Here is a 16,012-nt window from a genome sequence, read left to right as displayed (position 1 = left end):
TTTATAACACACTCAAGCCACAAGCATTAACAAACTTTGAAGGGTACCCTCATGCTACGGTGCAGTTCCAACTCATACTTACCTGACGGGGAAGTAAAGACTGATCAATGAGGGTTTTCTTCCAGAGTGAGGCTCTTGCATTGCACTACGCTTGGGCTGACCTCTGCGATTACTGCAAACGTCAGTAACTCGACCGTACAATTTCTGGTAGTGGGGGCCTGCGTCCGCGCTCGCCCCCTCCTTAAGTCAAAATGAATGAGCTTAGAAAAGTTGCGCGGCCAAATGTCGGTGGTGACTTAAACGCTAAGGTAAAACCTCGCTTGGCTGTTACGAAACGTGATTGCGATATAAGTCCTCGGAAGGCGGCGGAATTTTATTTTATTTTATTTCCTTGACGTTTTAAGGCATAAACAACATCCATAGCGGTAACGGTCTTGCGTTTAGCGTGCTCTGTGTAGGTTACAGCATCACGAATAACATTCTCTAAGAAAACCTTCAGTACACCTCTGGTTTCCTCATAGATAAGGCCAGAGATACGTTTGACACCACCTCGTCGAGCAAGACGCCGAATAGCAGGTTTTGTGATTCCCTGAATGTTATCACGAAGAATTTTTCGGTGACGTTTAGCACCTCCTTTTCCCAATCCTTTACCTCCTTTTCCGCGTCCAGACATATTGATATAGTTGCGTACAGAACGAGTACAAAAACAACGTTTGAGTTAACAGAATTCAGACAGCTTTAAAAAGAGGCCATAAAATTACCTACTGCTCGTGGAAACACCCTAATTAACCAATAGAGTTGCGTCATTACAAAATGTTCCGAACATTTTGTACATTTTTTTAAGTAAAACTGTAGTTTTTTTAAAAATTCGTGGTCTTAATGTTTCAGTAAGGCAATAAATTTGGCATCGTTGGAATTCGCCAAACCTTCTGCTACTTACTAAAAAAAAAAAAAGTCAAAAGCTTTTGTGTATCAGAAGATACAGCCGTTTTCCCGTAGCCAAAAAACACAGATTTTATAAAAATGTTAAAGTAATGAGCGTAATGTCATTATGCAGCCAATCAGAAATTACTTTCTTAGCACCAATCAAATGGTTTGTTTTGAACCTTAGCTGTCAATCAATATGAGAAATAAAACTTTGGCGCGATAGTGCATTTTAGACCGTCTTGTGTATCCGTACTACATCGACTTCTTAAAATATGGCTCGTACAAAGCAAACTGCACGTAAATCTACTGGAGGAAAGGCTCCACGAAAACAACTCGCCACTAAAGCTGCGAGGAAAAGCGCACCAGCTACTGGAGGAGTGAAAAAACCACATCGTTACAGACCCGGTACAGTTGCTCTCAGAGAAATCAGAAGATACCAGAAGTCAACCGAGCTCTTGATCCGCAAGTTGCCTTTCCAGCGTCTTGTGCGAGAAATTGCTCAGGACTTCAAAACAGATCTGCGATTCCAGAGCACAGCCGTTATGGCTCTGCAAGAGGCTTCTGAAGCGTACCTTGTTGGCTTGTTCGAGGATACTAACTTGTGTGCCATTCACGCAAAACGAGTTACAATCATGCCTAAAGACATCCAGTTGGCAAGAAGAATTCGTGGGGAACGTGCCTAAGCATCTTACCAAACAAAAAACGGCTATTTTTATAGCCACACATCCATAAAAAATATTACGGCTAGCTTTTTATATCAAACTTTGTCCTGCTTTCTGTTTAAATTTTATGCTACATAAAAATTTTATGCTACATAAAGTTTGACAATGTTAAAAATATGAAGGGCAAGAAAAGTAAAAGCAAGAAAATAAGAAATTTAAAAACGAAAATACTTAAACTTAGGGAATCTAATCTTAAATTTACTCTTTTTTAACTGTTTAAGTGACTTAAACAAGTTTAACTTTGTACCAAGATAATGTTTTTTTGTAAATGTGTGGCTATAAAAATAGCCGTTTGTTAATGTAATAGCCAGATACACACAAATTATTTTTTTGCGGTCTTCTTTGCTGCCTTTTTGGGAGTCTTTTTGACCTTCTTTGCTGCAGGTTTTTTAGCAACAGGCTTCTTTGTGGGTTTCTTAGCTGCTGGTTTCTTAGCCGAGGCTTTCTTTGTGGCAGGCTTCTTTGCTGCTTTCTTTGGCGTGCTCTTCTTTGCTGGCTTCTTTTTTGGTGTACTTTTCTTTGCAGTAGGCTTCTTTGCCGTTGGCTTTTTTGCTGCGGCCTTTTTCTTAGGTTTTTCTTTTTTTACCTGACCTAGCTTGAATGATCCAGAAGCACCAGTGCCTTTAGTTTGAATCAAATCGCCTGATGTTACTCCTCGTTTAAGAGCCATTTTCAGATGATGATCTGAGTTTTCAGCAACTTTGTAATTTGCATGAATATATTTTGTAATAGCTTGGCGAGATGAACCACCGCGTTCCTTTAGGGTAGCGATAGCAGCCTTGATCATGTCCACATATTTAGGGTGATCAGCTGTCTTCTTTGCAGCAGGTTTCTTCTTGGGTGCGATTTTCTTTGGAGAAGCTGCTTCACTCATTTTTAATGTTTTCTTACAACAATCCAACGATAAACGATGCTTGTTATCACAGTAGAAGTATACTAAACATTACCGTGTAAATGAGATATAATTTAAGACGGTGCGAAGTATGCGGACGTAAAAGTACCACTCCCGGGAATTGATTTGGCGCGAAAACAGAAATGTGTGTTTCTGTACATCGTATAATGTCCGTTTTGGGTGCCGCGACTATGCGAAAGCATGTTAATTTTTATTTGTAGTACGACGCAATAGTCTGCAAGAGAAGCTGCTGGAGTTTGAGGTCTTCAGCATTACATCTAGTCTGTTAATTTGGGCTTCTTCCGCGCTCGTGTTAGGATTTTCATAAAGCGTTCTTTGGTTTGCGTTGCGTATGTCGGCCTACATCATCGACACGGCCTGTTTCCGGCTATTAGGAGCAATTCATATATTGGGCACTGCGTTTCGACTTTTTTATTAGACCACAGTAAAAAAATTCACTCACAGAAGTCCCTTTCTTTCATGGCTACAAACACGAAGAATTCTGTCGTAAGTAAAACGAATGCGCAAGCCAAAATGACGATGGGGCGAAGTCATAAGCATGGCCCTGTGGCCCAATGGATAAGGCATCTGACTACGAATCAGGGGATTCCAGGTTCGACTCCTGGCAGGGTCGCACTGTCGCATTTCGGCTGCATGGTCTACTGTGTAACGCGCGCGCACGTTCTGGCGTAATGCGTTGATAAACGGAATGTACGCAGACATATTGGAAAGTAATATCACGCACTTAGTATCGTCGCCTTTGTTAGCATTCATGTAAGTTACCATCCACTCGCTACAGTCGCTCTCCATCCTACGGCTAAATCAACAGCCGTGATTTTTACTATGTCGCCGTCCATCCGTACGCGGTGACAGTTGTAAGCTTTACAGTAACGTGACATGCTCCACAAGCAGTTACGGTGTGTGGACGATGCCTATCATGGCAACGCTTGTTCTTTATCGCTTCTCGGCCTAATGGCTAAGATCAAGTGTAGTATCTGTTCTTATCAGTTTAATATCTGGTAGGCCATTCTCTGAATGGTCAGTATATTAATTTGATTTTTGGCCTTGGGTCATGGAGGTGGATTCATTCACGCCGTGACCACGGGTTGCCTTGGTGTTGCACTATTACCGATGGCGGCCCACATAAGCAATAAAAGAATAATAGCAGTCCTCTTTCCGACGGCACTCTGCATAGTCTACGGCGGGAACAAAACGCGTACACTGGGGGAGAATACAGCCTATGCCCCGCGACACGGCAGTTTATAACACACTCAAGCCACAAGCATTAACAAACTTTGAAGGGTACCCTCATGCTACGGTGCAGTTCCAACTCATACTTACCTGACGGGGAAGTAAAGACTGATCAATGAGGGTTTTCTTCCAGAGTGAGGCTCTTGCATTGCACTACGCTTGGGCTGACCTCTGCGATTACTGCAAACGTCAGTAACTCGACCGTACAATTTCTGGTAGTGGGGGCCTGCGTCCGCGCTCGCCCCCTCCTTAAGTCAAAATGAATGAGCTTAGAAAAGTTGCGCGGCCAAATGTCGGTGGTGACTTAAACGCTAAGGTAAAACCTCGCTTGGCTGTTACGAAACGTGATTGCGATATAAGTCCTCGGAAGGCGGCGGAATTTTATTTTATTTGCCATTCCGTCAGGGTTATTGGATGATCGGCAATAGATCGAGTTTGTATGCATTTGAAAGCTCTTTTTTCTCGTACTATCACCTGAAAATGTCGTAGGAAAATGTCATAGGAAACACTTTCAACAACCGCCACGTTCCTTAATTGTTATAACAAGAAATATATCACAGCAAATGAAAATGAAAAGCCTACGACACCGGGAGTTCCCAGGCGGTCCCCCATCCAAGTACTATCCCGGCCCGACGATGCTTAACTTCCGTGATCAGACGAGAACGGGTGTGTTCATCGTGGTATGGCCGTAGACATTAGTAGGTGCAAATACGTGCAATTTATTTTGACGTTGTGATCAAATTTTTTTATTTAATTTCTTTGAGTTACTTAGGACAAGGCGTATGCATGGATTATCTATTAGACTTTAAGGTTATAGTTTTGTGAAAAAAACAATGTTTTTTTAAAGATGTGTGGCTATAAAAATAGCCGTTGTTTTCTGAGTGTAGCGGTTTACTTCTTCTGTCCTTTGTCGTTCTTCTTTGGGAGTAAGACAGCTTGAATGTTTGGCAAAACACCACCAGCTGCAATGGTTACACCGCTCAAAAGTTTGTTTAATTCTTCATCATTACGAACAGCCAATTGTAAATGTCTTGGAATAATCCTAGCTTTTTTGTTGTCTCTTGCTGCGTTACCAGCCAACTCCAATATCTCAGCAGATAAATATTCCAAGACGGCTGCTAAGTAAACTGGTGCTCCAGATCCAATTCGGTTAGCATAGTGCCCTCTACGAAGGAATCTATGCACTCTACCGACTGGAAATTGAAGTCCAGCTCTTGAGGATCTTGTCTTGGCTTTAGCCTTAGCTTTTCCACCTTTTCCACGTCCAGACATAACTGCGATTTGATTTGTAAGTTAATACAAAAACGTACGAATATTTAACGTAAGTGTTAACGAAATAAACTTTACTCGTTTTTTCATCATAAAAATAGGATCGAAATCATGTTTTTTTAACCAATCATAATTAAGTATTAAACAAAAGATTTTTTTTTTAACCAATTAAATTGCGTATCGGCGTTTTCGGATCGAATTCGATCCGATTTTTTTACTTATAAACAAAAAGTTTTGACTTGCAGTTTAATGCTTATTTACAAGTTAAGTAGCAAAAATTTTTAACCATGTCTGACGCAGCAGCTAAAGGAGGAAAACAGGCACCTAAAGTAGCCAAGAAAGGTGAAAAAAGAGCCGGCAAAAAAGGAGGAAAGATTGGTGGAACTGGTGAAAAGAAACGCAAGAGAAAGAGAAAGGAAAGTTATGCTATTTACATCTACAATGTTTTGAAACAAGTTCACCCAGATGTCGGAGTTTCAAGCAAAGCTATGAGCATCATGAACTCATTTGTCAACGACATCTTTGAGCGCATTGCTTCCGAAGCTTCGCGTTTGGCTCTTCAAAACAAAAAGTCGACCATCTCTTCTCGTGAAATTCAAACCGCAGTACGTCTTCTCTTGCCTGGAGAACTTGCAAAACACGCAGTCAGTGAAGGAACAAAAGCCGTCACAAAATACACAAGCAGCAAGTAAACCAACGTCTACCAAACACAAACGGTCTTTTTTAAGACCACACATCTTTAAAAAAACATTTACTTGGCGTCACTACAAGTTAACCGAAGTTAATAAAACTTCTAAATAATGTGCTTAAGAACACTAGCCTACATTTAAAATACTTCCCCATGTGTGTGTGGATTAGCTTCACTTTTCATACGTATTATTAGCTGTACTTGCAGAAAAGACAAGTACATTGATCCATGTTATTGCTTACATTTAACTTAACCCAGCTTTTCACGGAAACACTCCCAGGCAAATTAACCCTACAAAGTATTTCTAAATTTTTTTTGTGTCATATATGACATAGTATCGTATAGCAATAAATGTAACTGTGACAAGACTTTACACATTGTGTAATTTGGAAGCGTGCACAAAGTAATGTTTTAAAAGATTTGTGGCTATAAAAATAGCCGTTTTTGTTGAGCAATGACAACGCTTAACCTCCGAATCCGTAAAGAGTTCTTCCTTGACGTTTTAAGGCATAAACAACATCCATAGCGGTAACGGTCTTGCGTTTAGCGTGCTCTGTGTAGGTTACAGCATCACGAATAACATTCTCTAAGAAAACCTTCAGTACACCTCTGGTTTCCTCATAGATAAGGCCAGAGATACGTTTGACACCACCTCGTCGAGCAAGACGCCGAATAGCAGGTTTTGTGATTCCCTGAATGTTATCACGAAGAATTTTTCGGTGACGTTTAGCACCTCCTTTTCCCAATCCTTTACCTCCTTTTCCGCGTCCAGACATATTGATATAGTTGCGTACAGAACGAGTACAAAAACAACGTTTGAGTTAACAGAATTCAGACAGCTTTAAAAAGAGGCCATAAAATTACCTACTGCTCGTGGAAACACCCTAATTAACCAATAGAGTTGCGTCATTACAAAATGTTCCGAACATTTTGTACATTTTTTTAAGTAAAACTGTAGTTTTTTTAAAAATTCGTGGTCTTAATGTTTCAGTAAGGCAATAAATTTGGCATCGTTGGAATTCGCCAAACCTTCTGCTACTTACTAAAAAAAAAAAAAGTCAAAAGCTTTTGTGTATCAGAAGATACAGCCGTTTTCCCGTAGCCAAAAAACACAGATTTTATAAAAATGTTAAAGTAATGAGCGTAATGTCATTATGCAGCCAATCAGAAATTACTTTCTTAGCACCAATCAAATGGTTTGTTTTGAACCTTAGCTGTCAATCAATATGAGAAATAAAACTTTGGCGCGATAGTGCATTTTAGACCGTCTTGTGTATCCGTACTACATCGACTTCTTAAAATATGGCTCGTACAAAGCAAACTGCACGTAAATCTACTGGAGGAAAGGCTCCACGAAAACAACTCGCCACTAAAGCTGCGAGGAAAAGCGCACCAGCTACTGGAGGAGTGAAAAAACCACATCGTTACAGACCTGGTACAGTTGCTCTCAGAGAAATCAGAAGATACCAGAAGTCAACCGAGCTCTTGATCCGCAAGTTGCCTTTCCAGCGTCTTGTGCGAGAAATTGCTCAGGACTTCAAAACAGATCTGCGATTCCAGAGCACAGCCGTTATGGCTCTGCAAGAGGCTTCTGAAGCGTACCTTGTTGGCTTGTTCGAGGATACTAACTTGTGTGCCATTCACGCAAAACGAGTTACAATCATGCCTAAAGACATCCAGTTGGCAAGAAGAATTCGTGGGGAACGTGCCTAAGCATCTTACCAAACAAAAAACGGCTATTTTTATAGCCACACATCCATAAAAAATATTACGGCTAGCTTTTTATATCAAACTTTGTCCTGCTTTCTGTTTAAATTTTATGCTACATAAAAATTTTATGCTACATAAAGTTTGACAATGTTAAAAATATGAAGGGCAAGAAAAGTAAAAGCAAGAAAATAAGAAATTTAAAAACGAAAATACTTAAACTTAGGGAATCTAATCTTAAATTTACTCTTTTTTAACTGTTTAAGTGACTTAAACAAGTTTAACTTTGTACCAAGATAATGTTTTTTTGTAAATGTGTGGCTATAAAAATAGCCGTTTGTTAATGTAATAGCCAGATACACACAAATTATTTTTTTGCGGTCTTCTTTGCTGCCTTTTTGGGAGTCTTTTTGACCTTCTTTGCTGCAGGTTTTTTAGCAACAGGCTTCTTTGTGGGTTTCTTAGCTGCTGGTTTCTTAGCCGAGGCTTTCTTTGTGGCAGGCTTCTTTGCTGCTTTCTTTGGCGTGCTCTTCTTTGCTGGCTTCTTTTTTGGTGTACTTTTCTTTGCAGTAGGCTTCTTTGCCGTTGGCTTTTTTGCTGCGGCCTTTTTCTTAGGTTTTTCTTTTTTTACCTGACCTAGCTTGAATGATCCAGAAGCACCAGTGCCTTTAGTTTGAATCAAATCGCCTGATGTTACTCCTCGTTTAAGAGCCATTTTCAGATGATGATCTGAGTTTTCAGCAACTTTGTAATTTGCATGAATATATTTTGTAATAGCTTGGCGAGATGAACCACCGCGTTCCTTTAGGGTAGCGATAGCAGCCTTGATCATGTCCACATATTTAGGGTGATCAGCTGTCTTCTTTGCAGCAGGTTTCTTCTTGGGTGCGATTTTCTTTGGAGAAGCTGCTTCACTCATTTTTAATGTTTTCTTACAACAATCCAACGATAAACGATGCTTGTTATCACAGTAGAAGTATACTAAACATTACCGTGTAAATGAGATATAATTTAAGACGGTGCGAAGTATGCGGACGTAAAAGTACCACTCCCGGGAATTGATTTGGCGCGAAAACAGAAATGTGTGTTTCTGTACATCGTATAATGTCCGTTTTGGGTGCCGCGACTATGCGAAAGCATGTTAATTTTTATTTGTAGTACGACGCAATAGTCTGCAAGAGAAGCTGCTGGAGTTTGAGGTCTTCAGCATTACATCTAGTCTGTTAATTTGGGCTTCTTCCGCGCTCGTGTTAGGATTTTCATAAAGCGTTCTTTGGTTTGCGTTGCGTATGTCGGCCTACATCATCGACACGGCCTGTTTCCGGCTATTAGGAGCAATTCATATATTGGGCACTGCGTTTCGACTTTTTTATTAGACCACAGTAAAAAAATTCACTCACAGAAGTCCCTTTCTTTCATGGCTACAAACACGAAGAATTCTGTCGTAAGTAAAACGAATGCGCAAGCCAAAATGACGATGGGGCGAAGTCATAAGCATGGCCCTGTGGCCCAATGGATAAGGCATCTGACTACGAATCAGGGGATTCCAGGTTCGACTCCTGGCAGGGTCGCACTGTCGCATTTCGGCTGCATGGTCTACTGTGTAACGCGCGCGCACGTTCTGGCGTAATGCGTTGATAAACGGAATGTACGCAGACATATTGGAAAGTAATATCACGCACTTAGTATCGTCGCCTTTGTTAGCATTCATGTAAGTTACCATCCACTCGCTACAGTCGCTCTCCATCCTACGGCTAAATCAACAGCCGTGATTTTTACTATGTCGCCGTCCATCCGTACGCGGTGACAGTTGTAAGCTTTACAGTAACGTGACATGCTCCACAAGCAGTTACGGTGTGTGGACGATGCCTATCATGGCAACGCTTGTTCTTTATCGCTTCTCGGCCTAATGGCTAAGATCAAGTGTAGTATCTGTTCTTATCAGTTTAATATCTGGTAGGCCATTCTCTGAATGGTCAGTATATTAATCTGATTTTTGGCCTTGGGTCATGGAGGTGGATTCATTCACGCCGTGACCACGGGTTGCCTTGGTGTTGCACTATTACCGATGGCGGCCCACATAAGCAATAAAAGAATAATAGCAGTCCTCTTTCCGACGGCACTCTGCATAGTCTACGGCGGGAACAAAACGCGTACACTGGGGGAGAATACAGCCTATGCCCCGCGACACGGCAGTTTATAACACACTCAAGCCACAAGCATTAACAAACTTTGAAGGGTACCCTCATGCTACGGTGCAGTTCCAACTCATACTTACCTGACGGGGAAGTAAAGACTGATCAATGAGGGTTTTCTTCCAGAGTGAGGCTCTTGCATTGCACTACGCTTGGGCTGACCTCTGCGATTACTGCAAACGTCAGTAACTCGACCGTACAATTTCTGGTAGTGGGGGCCTGCGTCCGCGCTCGCCCCCTCCTTAAGTCAAAATGAATGAGCTTAGAAAAGTTGCGCGGCCAAATGTCGGTGGTGACTTAAACGCTAAGGTAAAACCTCGCTTGGCTGTTACGAAACGTGATTGCGATATAAGTCCTCGGAAGGCGGCGGAATTTTATTTTATTTGCCATTCCGTCAGGGTTATTGGATGATCGGCAATAGATCGAGTTTGTATGCATTTGAAAGCTCTTTTTTCTCGTACTATCACCTGAAAATGTCGTAGGAAAATGTCATAGGAAACACTTTCAACAACCGCCACGTTCCTTAATTGTTATAACAAGAAATATATCACAGCAAATGAAAATGAAAAGCCTACGACACCGGGAGTTCCCAGGCGGTCCCCCATCCAAGTACTATCCCGGCCCGACGATGCTTAACTTCCGTGATCAGACGAGAACGGGTGTGTTCATCGTGGTATGGCCGTAGACATTAGTAGGTGCAAATACGTGCAATTTATTTTGACGTTGTGATCAAATTTTTTTATTTAATTTCTTTGAGTTACTTAGGACAAGGCGTATGCATGGATTATCTATTAGACTTTAAGGTTATAGTTTTGTGAAAAAAACAATGTTTTTTTAAAGATGTGTGGCTATAAAAATAGCCGTTGTTTTCTGAGTGTAGCGGTTTACTTCTTCTGTCCTTTGTCGTTCTTCTTTGGGAGTAAGACAGCTTGAATGTTTGGCAAAACACCACCAGCTGCAATGGTTACACCGCTCAAAAGTTTGTTTAATTCTTCATCATTACGAACAGCCAATTGTAAATGTCTTGGAATAATCCTAGCTTTTTTGTTGTCTCTTGCTGCGTTACCAGCCAACTCCAATATCTCAGCAGATAAATATTCCAAGACGGCTGCTAAGTAAACTGGTGCTCCAGATCCAATTCGGTTAGCATAGTGCCCTCTACGAAGGAATCTATGCACTCTACCGACTGGAAATTGAAGTCCAGCTCTTGAGGATCTTGTCTTGGCTTTAGCCTTAGCTTTTCCACCTTTTCCACGTCCAGACATAACTGCGATTTGATTTGTAAGTTAATACAAAAACGTACGAATATTTAACGTAAGTGTTAACGAAATAAACTTTACTCGTTTTTTCATCATAAAAATAGGATCGAAATCATGTTTTTTTAACCAATCATAATTAAGTATTAAACAAAAGATTTTTTTTTTAACCAATTAAATTGCGTATCGGCGTTTTCGGATCGAATTCGATCCGATTTTTTTACTTATAAACAAAAAGTTTTGACTTGCAGTTTAATGCTTATTTACAAGTTAAGTAGCAAAAATTTTTAACCATGTCTGACGCAGCAGCTAAAGGAGGAAAACAGGCACCTAAAGTAGCCAAGAAAGGTGAAAAAAGAGCCGGCAAAAAAGGAGGAAAGATTGGTGGAACTGGTGAAAAGAAACGCAAGAGAAAGAGAAAGGAAAGTTATGCTATTTACATCTACAATGTTTTGAAACAAGTTCACCCAGATGTCGGAGTTTCAAGCAAAGCTATGAGCATCATGAACTCATTTGTCAACGACATCTTTGAGCGCATTGCTTCCGAAGCTTTGCGTTTGGCTCTTCAAAACAAAAAGTCGACCATCTCTTCTCGTGAAATTCAAACCGCAGTACGTCTTCTCTTGCCTGGAGAACTTGCAAAACACGCAGTCAGTGAAGGAACAAAAGCCGTCACAAAATACACAAGCAGCAAGTAAACCAACGTCTACCAAACACAAACGGTCTTTTTTAAGACCACACATCTTTAAAAAAACATTTACTTGGCGTCACTACAAGTTAACCGAAGTTAATAAAACTTCTAAATAATGTGCTTAAGAACACTAGCCTACATTTAAAATACTTCCCCATGTGTGTGTGGATTAGCTTCACTTTTCATACGTATTATTAGCTGTACTTGCAGAAAAGACAAGTACATTGATCCATGTTATTGCTTACATTTAACTTAACCCAGCTTTTCACGGAAACACTCCCAGGCAAATTAACCCTACAAAGTATTTCTAAATTTTTTTTGTGTCATATATGACATAGTATCGTATAGCAATAAATGTAACTGTGACAAGACTTTACACATTGTGTAATTTGGAAGCGTGCACAAAGTAATGTTTTAAAAGATTTGTGGCTATAAAAATAGCCGTTTTTGTTGAGCAATGACAACGCTTAACCTCCGAATCCGTAAAGAGTTCTTCCTTGACGTTTTAAGGCATAAACAACATCCATAGCGGTAACGGTCTTGCGTTTAGCGTGCTCTGTGTAGGTTACAGCATCACGAATAACATTCTCTAAGAAAACCTTCAGTACACCTCTGGTTTCCTCATAGATAAGGCCAGAGATACGTTTGACACCACCTCGTCGAGCAAGACGCCGAATAGCAGGTTTTGTGATTCCCTGAATGTTATCACGAAGAATTTTTCGGTGACGTTTAGCACCTCCTTTTCCCAATCCTTTACCTCCTTTTCCGCGTCCAGACATATTGATATTGTTGCGTACAGAACGAGTACAAAAACAACGTTTGAGTTAACAGAATTCAGACAGCTTTAAAAAGAGGCCATAAAATTACCTACTGCTCGTGGAAACACCCTAATTAACCAATAGAGTTGCGTCATTACAAAATGTTCCGAACATTTTGTACATTTTTTTAAGTAAAACTGTAGTTTTTTTAAAAATTCGTGGTCTTAATGTTTCAGTAAGGCAATAAATTTGGCATCGTTGGAATTCGCCAAACCTTCTGCTACTTACTAAAAAAAAAAAAAGTCAAAAGCTTTTGTGTATCAGAAGATACAGCCGTTTTCCCGTAGCCAAAAAACACAGATTTTATAAAAATGTTAAAGTAATGAGCGTAATGTCATTATGCAGCCAATCAGAAATTACTTTCTTAGCACCAATCAAATGGTTTGTTTTGAACCTTAGCTGTCAATCAATATGAGAAATAAAACTTTGGCGCGATAGTGCATTTTAGACCGTCTTGTGTATCCGTACTACATCGACTTCTTAAAATATGGCTCGTACAAAGCAAACTGCACGTAAATCTACTGGAGGAAAGGCTCCACGAAAACAACTCGCCACTAAAGCTGCGAGGAAAAGCGCACCAGCTACTGGAGGAGTGAAAAAACCACATCGTTACAGACCTGGTACAGTTGCTCTCAGAGAAATCAGAAGATACCAGAAGTCAACCGAGCTCTTGATCCGCAAGTTGCCTTTCCAGCGTCTTGTGCGAGAAATTGCTCAGGACTTCAAAACAGATCTGCGATTCCAGAGCACAGCCGTTATGGCTCTGCAAGAGGCTTCTGAAGCGTACCTTGTTGGCTTGTTCGAGGATACTAACTTGTGTGCCATTCACGCAAAACGAGTTACAATCATGCCTAAAGACATCCAGTTGGCAAGAAGAATTCGTGGGGAACGTGCCTAAGCATCTTACCAAACAAAAAACGGCTATTTTTATAGCCACACATCCATAAAAAATATTACGGCTAGCTTTTTATATCAAACTTTGTCCTGCTTTCTGTTTAAATTTTATGCTACATAAAAATTTTATGCTACATAAAGTTTGACAATGTTAAAAATATGAAGGGCAAGAAAAGTAAAAGCAAGAAAATAAGAAATTTAAAAACGAAAATACTTAAACTTAGGGAATCTAATCTTAAATTTACTCTTTTTTAACTGTTTAAGTGACTTAAACAAGTTTAACTTTGTACCAAGATAATGTTTTTTTGTAAATGTGTGGCTATAAAAATAGCCGTTTGTTAATGTAATAGCCAGATACACACAAATTATTTTTTTGCGGTCTTCTTTGCTGCCTTTTTGGGAGTCTTTTTGACCTTCTTTGCTGCAGGTTTTTTAGCAACAGGCTTCTTTGTGGGTTTCTTAGCTGCTGGTTTCTTAGCCGAGGCTTTCTTTGTGGCAGGCTTCTTTGCTGCTTTCTTTGGCGTGCTCTTCTTTGCTGGCTTCTTTTTTGGTGTACTTTTCTTTGCAGTAGGCTTCTTTGCCGTTGGCTTTTTTGCTGCGGCCTTTTTCTTAGGTTTTTCTTTTTTTACCTGACCTAGCTTGAATGATCCAGAAGCACCAGTGCCTTTAGTTTGAATCAAATCGCCTGATGTTACTCCTCGTTTAAGAGCCATTTTCAGATGATGATCTGAGTTTTCAGCAACTTTGTAATTTGCATGAATATATTTTGTAATAGCTTGGCGAGATGAACCACCGCGTTCCTTTAGGGTAGCGATAGCAGCCTTGATCATGTCCACATATTTAGGGTGATCAGCTGTCTTCTTTGCAGCAGGTTTCTTCTTGGGTGCGATTTTCTTTGGAGAAGCTGCTTCACTCATTTTTAATGTTTTCTTACAACAATCCAACGATAAACGATGCTTGTTATCACAGTAGAAGTATACTAAACATTACCGTGTAAATGAGATATAATTTAAGACGGTGCGAAGTATGCGGACGTAAAAGTACCACTCCCGGGAATTGATTTGGCGCGAAAACAGAAATGTGTGTTTCTGTACATCGTATAATGTCCGTTTTGGGTGCCGCGACTATGCGAAAGCATGTTAATTTTTATTTGTAGTACGACGCAATAGTCTGCAAGAGAAGCTGCTGGAGTTTGAGGTCTTCAGCATTACATCTAGTCTGTTAATTTGGGCTTCTTCCGCGCTCGTGTTAGGATTTTCATAAAGCGTTCTTTGGTTTGCGTTGCGTATGTCGGCCTACATCATCGACACGGCCTGTTTCCGGCTATTAGGAGCAATTCATATATTGGGCACTGCGTTTCGACTTTTTTATTAGACCACAGTAAAAAAATTCACTCACAGAAGTCCCTTTCTTTCATGGCTACAAACACGAAGAATTCTGTCGTAAGTAAAACGAATGCGCAAGCCAAAATGACGATGGGGCGAAGTCATAAGCATGGCCCTGTGGCCCAATGGATAAGGCATCTGACTACGAATCAGGGGATTCCAGGTTCGACTCCTGGCAGGGTCGCACTGTCGCATTTCGGCTGCATGGTCTACTGTGTAACGCGCGCGCACGTTCTGGCGTAATGCGTTGATAAACGGAATGTACGCAGACATATTGGAAAGTAATATCACGCACTTAGTATCGTCGCCTTTGTTAGCATTCATGTAAGTTACCATCCACTCGCTACAGTCGCTCTCCATCCTACGGCTAAATCAACAGCCGTGACTTTTACTATGTCGCCGTCCATCCGTACGCGGTGACAGTTGTAAGCTTTACAGTAACGTGACATGCTCCACAAGCAGTTACAGTGTGTGGACGATGCCTATCATGGCAACGCTTGTTCTTTATCGCTTCTCGGCCTAATGGCTAAGATCAAGTGTAGTATCTGTTCTTATCAGTTTAATATCTGGTAGGCCATTCTCTGAATGGTCAGTATATTAATCTGATTTTTGGCCTTGGGTCATGGAGGTGGATTCATTCACGCCGTGACCACGGGTTGCCTTGGTGTTGCACTATTACCGATGGCGGCCCACATAAGCAATAAAAGAATAATAGCAGTCCTCTTTCCGACGGCACTCTGCATAGTCTACGGCGGGAACAAAACGCGTACACTGGGGGAGAATACAGCCTATGCCCCGCGACACGGCAGTTTATAACACACTCAAGCCACAAGCATTAACAAACTTTGAAGGGTACCCTCATGCTACGGTGCAGTTCCAACTCATACTTACCTGACGGGGAAGTAAAGACTGATCAATGAGGGTTTTCTTCCAGAGTGAGGCTCTTGCATTGCACTACGCTTGGGCTGACCTCTGCGATTACTGCAAACGTCAGTAACTCGACCGTACAATTTCTGGTAGTGGGGGCCTGCGTCCGCGCTCGCCCCATCCTTAAGTCAAAATGAATGAGCTTAGAAAAGTTGCGCGGCCAAATGTCGGTGGTGACTTAAACGCTAAGGTAAAACCTCGCTTGGCTGTTACGAAACGTGATTGCGATATAAGTCCTCAGAAGGCGGCGGAATTTTATTTTATTTGCCATTCCGTCAGGGTTATTGGATGATCGGCAATAGATCGAGTTTGTATGCATTTGAAAGCTCTTTTTTCTCGTACTATCACCTGAAAATGTCGTAGGAAAATGTCATAGGAAACACTTTCAAC

General features: G+C 40.9%; 12 non-coding genes across 12 annotated transcripts; 10 read left to right on the top strand and 2 right to left on the bottom strand.

Moving 5' to 3' along the window:
• Nucleotides 1–74: 74 nt before the first annotated feature.
• On the top strand, nucleotides 75–239 carry LOC130660073 (U1 spliceosomal RNA). The gene has a single exon (XR_008987275.1). It is a non-coding gene; the product is annotated as a U1 spliceosomal RNA (small nuclear RNA).
• A 2,863-nt stretch (nucleotides 240–3,102) lies between these two features.
• Trnar-acg (transfer RNA arginine (anticodon ACG)) lies at nucleotides 3,103–3,175 on the top strand. The gene has a single exon. It is a non-coding gene; the product is annotated as a tRNA-Arg (tRNA).
• Nucleotides 3,176–3,497: 322 nt separating this feature from the next.
• On the top strand, nucleotides 3,498–3,689 carry LOC130660492 (U2 spliceosomal RNA). Its single transcript, XR_008987690.1, has one exon. It is a non-coding gene; the product is annotated as a U2 spliceosomal RNA (small nuclear RNA).
• A 185-nt stretch (nucleotides 3,690–3,874) lies between these two features.
• Nucleotides 3,875–4,039, top strand: LOC130660072 (U1 spliceosomal RNA). The gene has a single exon (XR_008987274.1). It is a non-coding gene; the product is annotated as a U1 spliceosomal RNA (small nuclear RNA).
• A 328-nt stretch (nucleotides 4,040–4,367) lies between these two features.
• Nucleotides 4,368–4,486, bottom strand: LOC130658115 (5S ribosomal RNA). Its single transcript, XR_008985333.1, has one exon. It is a non-coding gene; the product is annotated as a 5S ribosomal RNA (ribosomal RNA).
• A 4,468-nt stretch (nucleotides 4,487–8,954) lies between these two features.
• Nucleotides 8,955–9,027, top strand: Trnar-acg (transfer RNA arginine (anticodon ACG)). Its single transcript has one exon. It is a non-coding gene; the product is annotated as a tRNA-Arg (tRNA).
• Nucleotides 9,028–9,349: 322 nt separating this feature from the next.
• On the top strand, nucleotides 9,350–9,541 carry LOC130661116 (U2 spliceosomal RNA). Its single transcript, XR_008988312.1, has one exon. It is a non-coding gene; the product is annotated as a U2 spliceosomal RNA (small nuclear RNA).
• A 185-nt stretch (nucleotides 9,542–9,726) lies between these two features.
• On the top strand, nucleotides 9,727–9,891 carry LOC130660069 (U1 spliceosomal RNA). Its single transcript, XR_008987271.1, has one exon. It is a non-coding gene; the product is annotated as a U1 spliceosomal RNA (small nuclear RNA).
• A 328-nt stretch (nucleotides 9,892–10,219) lies between these two features.
• LOC130658114 (5S ribosomal RNA) lies at nucleotides 10,220–10,338 on the bottom strand. Its single transcript, XR_008985332.1, has one exon. It is a non-coding gene; the product is annotated as a 5S ribosomal RNA (ribosomal RNA).
• A 4,468-nt stretch (nucleotides 10,339–14,806) lies between these two features.
• Trnar-acg (transfer RNA arginine (anticodon ACG)) lies at nucleotides 14,807–14,879 on the top strand. Its single transcript has one exon. It is a non-coding gene; the product is annotated as a tRNA-Arg (tRNA).
• Nucleotides 14,880–15,201: 322 nt separating this feature from the next.
• LOC130661115 (U2 spliceosomal RNA) lies at nucleotides 15,202–15,393 on the top strand. The gene has a single exon (XR_008988311.1). It is a non-coding gene; the product is annotated as a U2 spliceosomal RNA (small nuclear RNA).
• A 185-nt stretch (nucleotides 15,394–15,578) lies between these two features.
• Nucleotides 15,579–15,743, top strand: LOC130660425 (U1 spliceosomal RNA). The gene has a single exon (XR_008987625.1). It is a non-coding gene; the product is annotated as a U1 spliceosomal RNA (small nuclear RNA).
• Nucleotides 15,744–16,012: the final 269 nt, after the last annotated feature.

Source organism: Hydractinia symbiolongicarpus, chromosome 9 (assembly GCF_029227915.1).
Source record: "Hydractinia symbiolongicarpus strain clone_291-10 chromosome 9, HSymV2.1, whole genome shotgun sequence".
Taxonomy (NCBI): domain Eukaryota; kingdom Metazoa; phylum Cnidaria; class Hydrozoa; order Anthoathecata; family Hydractiniidae; genus Hydractinia; species Hydractinia symbiolongicarpus.
The sequence above is the reverse complement of the archived record's forward strand: the minus strand, read 5'-3'. Positions and strand labels throughout refer to the sequence as shown.